The 10,000-nt window shown below is 44.3% G+C and overlaps 1 protein-coding gene across 1 annotated transcript in view; it reads left to right on the top strand.

The window, feature by feature from the left end:
• Positions 1–986, top strand: part of LOC308372635 (transmembrane protein 47-like) — an 18,326-nt gene extending 17,340 nt beyond the window's left edge. The window contains exon 3 of the mRNA XM_080847877.1: positions 1–986. This exon is cut by the window's left edge and continues 474 nt beyond it. The gene's annotated coding sequence lies outside the window, so the exon portion shown is untranslated.
• The last annotated feature ends 9,014 nt before the right edge of the window (positions 987–10,000 follow it).

Here is a 10,000-nt window from a genome sequence, read left to right as displayed (position 1 = left end):
AAAAGCGAAGACGAAGAACATACACACATTTGTATGAAGAAAGGTACACACACAAATGCACCACACACACACACACACACACACGCAAAGGCTCTGTTATTTATAGACAGAGTGAGTGGGCTCATACCCAGGCTGGCTGGCTGGCTGGCTGACTGGCAGACTGGCTGCTGGAGGTATGAAGTATGGGGAACAGCTGTGAGGGGAGGACTGGTGCTACTCGCTACTCACCCCACCAGAAGAGAGCCATCCTCAGAGAGGGCACGCTGGTGCCATGGGGCCACTTTACACAGACCTGAGACAGGCATCTCTCTTTTCTCATCTCTCTTTTCTCTCCTGCTCCCTCTCTTTCTATCTTTCTCTCTCTCCTTTTCTCACCTCTCTCTCCATTATCTGTCTCTAGTTCCTTCTCTATCATTCTGTTCTTTCTTTTCAATAATTTTTTTTTCAAGATTTTTTCTACGATTTTGTTTTCTTTTAATTTCTTTATTACTATTTCTTTATTTTCTACTTTTTTCCCTCTTGCTCTTTCCTATCCCATCCTCTCCCCTCCCCCACTCTCTGTCCACACCCCTACAGTCTCTCTGCAGTGCTCTCCTCTCGCTCTCTGCCCACACCCGTACAGTCTCTCCCCACCCCTCCCTCTCTGTCCACACCTGTACAGTCTCTCCCCACCCCTCCCTCTCTGCCCACACCCGTACCGTCTCTCTCATCCAGTCTGCAGTGCTTCAGCCTTGACCTAGCAGCCAATCCCATGGATCTCCAAACTGACACCAATGCGAGGAAAACTAAATCTCAGAAGTTGCAGATTGTCGGTTGCTTACTTAAAAAAAAAAAAAAAAAAACAAGAAAAGTACCTATATATTATTCCTTTTTTGTATATTAAATGACTTGTGTTGCATTTTATGATATAGAACATATCATACTGTTCAAGTGTTCATAGCATACGGATGTATTCTCTCATAGAAAGATAAAGTATATTTTACGTTTTTGTCGTTTGATTATTGCAGTTATTTTCTTGGGAGGGGGCACAGAAAAACTCTTGCAGGGTTTCTTTTTTTTTTTTTTTTGGGGTGGGGGGAGGGGGGGGTAGTTGCAAGCAGGGAGTGTAAAAAACTACTTCCTCTGCAATCCGTGTACAGAATTCCCAAGGTATGGCTTTCTTTCTGTACTTCATGTGCCATTGAAAGAGGAGAATAAACAGTGTTGATCTCTGCAGTGTGCCTCTTGATGTGCTGTTTTTGCCTAAGAAAGACAACCTCTATTCCTTAGCTGGGTTTCTTCCTGCCCGTTTAATTGATCTCTCCCACACACAACATCCTTGGTGTGTACAGAAGTGTGTGATGCAAGAGCACACAGGGAAGACCACACACAGAGATGCACCACAATAGACACTTTATTTACATCATTTAAACTATTCTGTTCTTAGTCATTAAAAAGGCAAACCAGTCTAGTGGATCAGTCTCACGCTAAAGTTCAGTAAAACCTAGATGACTGATTGTTATGGATCTTTCACACTATATCCATGTGCGTGCAGACCACCACTGTACTGTCTGTACTGCTATATTCAGGTGGTTTAAGGTGGTCTATTGTCGACAGAAAAAAGAGGTAGACAGGAAAAAGAACGTACAAGTGAAGGACAGAAAGTGTGTGTTTAAATGTTTGTAGTACATGGATAAGAAGTAACAAATTTGATGGGTTTAGTTGCCCTTTTCTTTTTGACAACAAGGGCCTGCATTGCCGAGGTACGTCTGGAACTGTTCACATATTCAGGGTAATTGTTTTTCCAAGTCTTTATGATGCTTCATGATTTCTTTAGCTACTGTGCCTTTGAGATGATTGGAAAGTGGCTACCTGCAGCCCGTTTGGAGTGTTCCTGTAATCTGATATGCGCTCACATCAGTAGTGTTTGGACGCACTCCACACATTATGCTCTATGGGCCAGAGCCAGAGCCAAAAATACACACTGATACACACTCTCAGCTATGACAGGAATGTGGCAGTCCTTCTGGAAAGATGAGGAAGGCGCTGAAGGGGAGGAGAGGGAGGGGTGGGCGGGTGCTCCTCCCAAGGAGGAAGTGGGTGTGGCACAGAAGCACCTGAATAAACAAACTACGCTGACACGCACGTGCACACACAAACACACACACTCACACTGTCACACATGTGCATGTAACACCTACTAGTCTGACACCCTCATTCCTGCCCCCCTTTCGCTGTCCCTCACGATCACCAAACAGCACCTCTGAGCTCCAGACTGCCAGAAGAGGAGGAAGAGGGGAAACCGCCGCCACCCAATTATAGCTGCCATCACCCATGTGAGTGCTGGAGGTTAAATTGGATGTCTGTGTGTGTGTGTGGGGGGGGGGGGCTGATGAGGTTTTCTGGTCCCGGCTGCCTAGATATCGATAGGCTTTCCCAAGACTCCAAATAGACTATAAGAGCTGATCCATTGTACTGCGGAGGAGGAGGACAGGGGGAATAAGAAGGAGGAAGAGAGAGAGCGCAGGAATGGGAGGAAAGGAGAGAACAAGGAGAAAGAGAGGAGGAAAAGATGGAGATAAAAAACGAGATGGAAGAAAAGGTGAAAGGTGAGAGAAAGTGCAATGGGAAGAAAGAAGGAGAAAGACCACAGAAGCCAAAGAAATGACACTACTGCAGTCACCAGTAGGTGTGCACCATGAGCTACCTACAGGCCAGTCCCTTACGAGTCACCAGGGCACTGGAACGAATCTGATCAGGGATGAGAATCTCAGCTGCATGATTGTATTTCATGCACAGAAAGAGAGTGAGAGCAGTGGTTATTGTTGAAATGGGCAACATGGGGAATCACCTAGTGCTTGTATGCCTTAGGATCCCAGATTTTTAAAGATACAGTCGACAACTCCAATCCATTTTGTACAGTGTTCCTCACGGTCCTATAGCTGCCCATTTGGTGTGTGTGAAGAAAACTATTATCTGGTGTTAGTTAGCTCTGTAAATGGAAACAAACTTATACGACTCGAAACGAGCCACACGTTATTACAGGCAATTAGCATGTTGCTTCAGGAGCACGGATGGGAGGGGTGTCATTTGATTGGCTGTCAAGCCCAAAAATCAACAACCATTCACTACAATCACAGACTGAACCTGTAAAGGAAGGGGAGACCTCTTCACACCCTGTTGAGCTGACAAAAAAAGGGTGTGTTTATTTTGGGCACCAGGTGAGAATGACTTCAGCAAAGGACAAAGAGAAAAGGACAAAAACAGACAGACAGACTGAAAACAAGTCAAGAAGAGAGGTGAAGATCGTGAAAGGGGGAAAAAAAAGAGATGGAGAGTGTGTTTGAAGAGAGAGGATACGTGTGTGAAAGAGTGAGGGTGTCAGAGAGAAGGAGGGATATTGTGAGAGGGGGTGGGGGGGGAAAGGAGACACATTTCACTGTTCATTCACAGAATTGAGTCAGACTGCCCTGCCAGAAGCCTGCACCTTTTCCACCCTGTCACCCAGCCACGGTCTCATCAGGCTCTCGTTAATTACAGACAGTCAGCCAGGCGTCAGATCCGCTGCCGGCCTGCTCTCCTGCCTGCTCTCCTGCCATCCCATCACTCCCCAGCAGACCGTCTGCTCTGGAGAGGAGGACATACCACAGGCAGGAAGCAAATCTGCAGCTTCTTACATGCATCTTCTACAGGACAACAATCATTTCCACTGATGTGCATAGAAGCTGTGTGTGTGTGTGTGTCAAAGTCAAGTCAAAGTGTTTAATATGTGTGTGTGTGTGTGTGTGTGTGTGTGTGTGTGTGTGTGTGTGTGTGTTTGTGTGTGTGTGTGCGCGTGCGCGTGCGCGTGCACATGTGTGCGTGTGTGTGTGTGTTTATGTTTGGTTTTGTGTGTGTGTGTGTGTGTGTGTGTGTGTGTGTGTGTGTGTGTTGCTTAGAGGCTGGAGCAACTCTATATGTATGTATTCTTTGCAGATGCTTATGCCTTTTAGGGCGACATTGGAATGCATTTTTCTTTTCCATTCTTCTTGGTTCATTTCAGCTGTTTTCAATTCCAAGACTGCTAGGGTTTTAGTTAAAATTAGCCTACACACAGACAGACAGACACACACACATACACACACACACACACACACACACACACACACACACACACACACACACACACACACACACACACACACACACATGTATATACATACCGGTATATACAGCCGCGGAAAAAATTAAGAGACCACTTCAAAATTATCAGTTTCTCTGGTTTTACTATTTATTGGTATGTGTTAAAGTAAAATGTACATTTTAGTTTTATTCTATAACCTACTGGCAACATTCCTACCAAATTTCTAATAAAAATATTGTCATTTAGATCATTTATTTGCAGAAAAATGACAATTGGTCAAAATAGCAAAATTGATGCAGTGTCTTCAGATCTCGAATAATGCAAAGAAAACAAACTCATATTCATTTTTAAACTACACAAACTAATGCTTACACTTAGGAAGAGTTCAGAAATCAATATTTGGTGGAATAACCTTGATTTAAAATCACAACTTTCATGTGTCTTGGCATGCTCTCCACCAGTCTTTCACATTGCCGTTGGGTGACTTTATGCTACTCCTGGCGCAAGAATTCAAGCAGCTCGGCTTCTTTTCATGGCTTGTGACCATCCATCTTCCTCTTGATCACATTTCAGAGGTTTTTGATGGGATTCAGGTCTCGAAATTGGGCTGGCCATGACAGGGTCCTGATCTGGTGGTACTCCATCCACACCTTTACTGGCCTGGCTGTGTGGCATGGAGCATTGCCCTGCTGGAAAAAACACTTCTCAGAGTTGGGGAACATTGTCAGAGCAAAAGGAAGCAAGTTTTTCTTCCGGGACAACGTTGTACTTTGCCTGGCTGAGGTTTATAAAAGACCATAAGGATTGAAAAAGCGGACTGGAGGTTCTTCTAAGTTCGTCTTCTCTGATGAGTCCGATTTCACAGTAGGTGCAAGACTCTCTGGCTTGTAGGCCTCTCCAGGTCTCCGTCTAACCATCAGACGACCATGTGTTGGGCAAAGCTGAAAATTGGACTCATCAGAGAAGACGAACTAGAAGACCCTCCAGTCCGCTTTTTTCAATCCTTATGGTCTTTTACAAACCTCAGCCAGGCAAAGTACAACGTTGTCCCGGAAGAAAAACTTGCTTCCTTTAGCTCTGACAATGTTCCCCAACTCTGAGAAATGTTTTTTCCAGCAGGGCAATGCTCCATGCCACACAGCCAGGCCAGTAAAGGTGTGGATGGAGTACCACCAGATCAGGACCCTGTCATGGCCAGCCCAATTTCGAGACCTGAATCCCATCAAAAACCTCTGAAATGTGATCAAGAGGAAGATGGATGGTCACAAGCCATGAAAAGAAGCCGAGCTGCTTGAATTCTTGCGCCAGGAGTAGCATAAAGTCACCCAACGGCAATGTGAAAGACTGGTGGAGAGCATGCCAAGACACATGAAAGTTGTGATTTTAAATCAAGGTTATTCCACCAAATATTGATTTCTGAACTCTTCCTAAGTTAAAGCATTAGTATTGTGTAGTTTAAAAATGAATATGAGCTTGTTTTCTTTGCATTATTCGAGATCTGAAGACACTGCATCTTTTTTGCTATTTTGACCAATTGTCATTTTTCTGCAAATAAATGATCTAAATGACAATATTTTTATTTGAAATTTGGTAGGAATGTTGCCAGTAGGTTATAGAATAAAACTAAAATGTACATTTTACTTTAACACATACCAATAAATAGTAAAACCAGAGAAACTGATAATTTTGAAGTGGTCTCTTAATTTTTTCCGCGGCTGTATATATACACACTGTATATATATTGTTATTCAAAAACTGAAAGGAAAAGAGCAGAAAGAAGAAAAAACATCAGGGCTTTGGCAGTGAAGACATTGTGCCTACAACCTGTGCAGTGCTCATAACCCCCCCCCCACACACACACACACACACACACACCCACACACACACACCCACAGCCTCATTTCCTTTGAGAGAACAAAGTGTCCACTGGAATATTAGACAGCCTATCTCCAACGCAATCACGGAGTCCTCTCATTTCGTATCAGGTCTTATCACCCATTTTTGGAGGAGAGGACAAGCTAAGTAGACAGACACTCACTCATGAGCGTGCACGCACACATTGTAACACCCTTGATGATTCTAAAATACGGCACAGTATTAAGTGTCTTGCGGCAGTGGTAATCACATCAAACATCAGTCTTAAGTCTTCAAAGCGCCCACCGACAGACACACACACATGCACACAAACGCAAGCACACACACAGATCTACATGAGCAGTCATAGTGGCCATCATCTGGTATATCTGCTGTTACAAACCTATGGGACTGTGATGTGAAAAGCTTGAGGTTAAGAGCCTCTCCGTGGTTCCCGTGGTTACCTTCACCTTTAATTCCCACCTTAATTACTCTCCTGTTAGGGTCAGTACCACCACTCCTCACTGTAGATAAGGAACAATGCATTCAAATTGCTGGAGCAATTCTATTACCATCACGGTACAGGTGCATAATTACACCATGGTTCAAGCATGATTCAAGAGCAATGTGTAATTCATCAGCTTCTATACCGCATACGTTTTTCCACATTGGTATGCATTTCATTTTGACCATGCGAGTGTGAACCTAAGATATTTATAATCTTTGAAAGTGTCACTAGATGACTTTTACCGACAGGTTCAGAGGGCTTTTTCAAGAGTGTTATTTCAAACTTTCACCTCTAACCTTTGACCCCTGAACCCTTTGTCCTGACCTTCACCCTGATCTGTAACTTGCAGGAATAATTCCACATCCCTGGCGTAGGTGACGTTTCAGACATTATGTCACATTCCAGCATTAAGTAAAAGGGTGCCGTAAAAAAATCTATGTTGGATACATTTGTCAAAATATCATTGAAAAGCATGAAATGTTTCTCTGGAGATACATTTTATTGATATAACATTCTTTTTTCACAGAGCATCATTAAATGCATTCCAAGTGTCTTTCGTAATTGTGGCACCATTTCCTCTCTGGAAAAGACTCATTTCCTTGTCTGTTTGTTTTTTTGCGCACCCCTCCCTCCCCTTCTTCCCCCCCCCCTTCCTCCTGCCTCCTCACCCCTATCACCACCTCATCACCAAACCTCCATCCTGCATCCCACCCCATTTGGGCTGTGGCAAAAGGCACACCAGGCAGCAGGATGATTGCAAGTATCTGTGAGCCCTAATGTTTTGTGAAAACAACTTGATGATAATGCAGCCACAGTGTTTAATGAAGCATTGCTCCTCATCACAAACCCCCACCCCCTTCTTCATTACGCCTGTTCTAACACATCCATGATGGAAAAGATTGCTTAATATATTCTTAATATTTCTCTAAAAGCATGAAGCAGCTTCTCTCTGCCTTCAAGAATATCATCAAATCTCCATATTACAGCGGTTCTCCCACTCCCACGGATGTCTGTGTATTTGGGAGAACATTCAACCACAGAACGAGCCTTGCTTCAGTCATTTGTGTCAAGCACCTGGTGCCCCTTAATGGCTCCATTCCCCACCAGGAGTGAAAGAGAAAAAATCAGACTGGCTAGTGGCAAAGCTGGAACAAGCACTTCAGCTTTGTGAGGCGTCACCTTTGTGCTGTGGTCTTTGTCAGAGAAGCCAGTTCAGACGTCACTGGAAAATGGTTATGGTGGTGGGAGGTTCAATGCGTTTGTGTGGGGGGTATTTGTGTGGGGGTGGGGATTTTGGGTTTAGTATTTTTGTCGAGGAGAGGTGAGAGATGTTTTGCAGGATATTTCTGCGAGTGGTAGTGGACCGATGGTATTTGTGTGGTTGTCATTGGATTTGATTCATTGTTCTGCAGCCCTCACCCATCAGGCCCATCGGAGTGATCCCTGTGCCAGCTGTGGTGCCCATTACAGAGTGGGGCCAGACTAATGGCAACCCATGACACAGAGGAAACATTCCATCACTTCACAAAGCTCCCACCGCCACCGCTGCTGATCCAGAACATGCTGTCTCAGTGTGAGGCTGTTACCATGAACACCAGAAAACACTCACTAGTCACTGGCTCTATTCTTTAACTGAACACAGAAAAAAACTAACTTGTGACAGTATGAGAGGTCTTTCAGTTTTAAGCTTTTATTACATAACCATAGGTTCTATATTTTTTTAATGTCATTGAAGGATTTAGTTTGAAGAGCTTTCTCCCCTTTCTCAAGCGTATTTTTAATCAGGTGCTTTATTCATCAGAAGTACTTAACTCAATCGTGCTGTTCTAATTAAATGGCCTTTTAAGAGGATAGGAACCCTGAAAGGTGTTATCAGTAAATGTGTCTCATACCAAGTCACCATACTCTTTACTCTAGCCAGTTCTGTAGTGTTATCCAGCAGTCCAATCCCTGTCAAACCACTGAAGTGAGACAGCTTCTTAAACTTCTCTCTGATCATTCAAATTGTGTCATTGTCTGTGTGTGTGTGTGTGTGTGTGTGTGTGTGTGTGTGTGCGCAAGCATGCCTGTTGATGCTCACGATTGAGCAGACAGACTCAATACGCGTCTATTTTTGGGAAGTGCCCTTCAAAGATTCTCAGGAGTTTTGTTCCACGGCACATCAACTATCAGCTCCGGATACAAAAGCCCCACATCAGATGCCAAGTCAGGAGAGGCTCTCCACACTCACCCAGGACCCGCTGCTAACATCAACATCACAATGAGCCCACCTTCATACCACACAGCACAGTAGCAGCCTCACCCCGCCACTCAAATCAACTGCATCCTCTCTCATAGAAGACTTACAGAGAGACACAGGGAACATGTGAGCAGATGATCAGAAGATAACAGAAAATTCCGTTGGTTTCAAAGGGAAATTATACATAGTGTATTTGAACCCAAGTTTATGTTTCATTCAGTGTTTCCTGACAGGCATATCTACACCTGCCTATCAGGACACAAGGAATGACATGTAAACTCTGACGATGTTGTTCAAAAAATGATTTCCTTTTGAGACCAAATTGGTTCTCCACACCATATACACTCAAAGTACAGTTAAAAATGTCAGCTGTGAATTTTTTTGACCCTGTTGTCTACTGAGACTAGTGTCTGTGAGAAAACATGAGGTTCTCTCTGCTCCTGGGGCTATCTGTGTAAACTCAGAGGCACCACCTAAAGAATGAGGTAATTTGCGGAGAACTTCATTCCTCTCTGCCTTTTCTTCCCACAGTGCTCAGCCGGTCTTCCCATAACCTCAGTACATTTCCCATAACCCCACGGGAGCCAACAGCTGTATGTGGGCGGAGCCCTCAGTGTGAAACGCTACACCCGTGTCTGATATTTCAGCCATTACCTCTCACGCCTGCCTGACCTACTCCACACTCAGACACACACGCCCGCACGCGCACACACACACACACACACACACACACACACACACACACACACACACACACACACACACACACACACACACACACAACACACGTACACACACACACACACACACACACACGCACACACACACACACACACACATACACACACACACACAAACACACACATGCACGCACACACACACACACGCACATACACACGCACGCACACACACACGCACGCACACACACACACACACAGCTGCCTACAGCTCTTCGCTTGCTGAAGCAACTCATCTTTCATCCACCCTTTCACTCATTCACTCTTTCTCTTTCTCTCTCTCTGAAACTGAATGGAGAACCAATCTATCTCCCTCTGTCTATTACTCTCTGTCTCTAGTTTTTTATCTTTCCTCCTCTCTTTCTGTTTTTTTTTTTCTGCATGTGCATGCTCTCCCGATTTCAGCGGATATTACAGAAGATGGAGACTTTCGTTACAGTAAAAATGATTTGGGCATTTTTCAATTTCAAGGAGAAATGAATTTCATAGGCATGCGTGTGCGCCATGCGTGTGTTAGAGAGAGAGAGTGTGTGTTTGTATGTTTTTATATGTGTGTGTGA

The sequence above is a fragment of the Sprattus sprattus genome, assembly GCF_963457725.1.
Source record: "Sprattus sprattus genome assembly, chromosome: 1".
Classification (NCBI taxonomy): Eukaryota; Metazoa; Chordata; class Actinopteri; order Clupeiformes; family Clupeidae; genus Sprattus; species Sprattus sprattus.
Note: the sequence above shows the minus strand (reverse complement) of the source record. Positions and strands in the feature narration are given on the sequence as shown.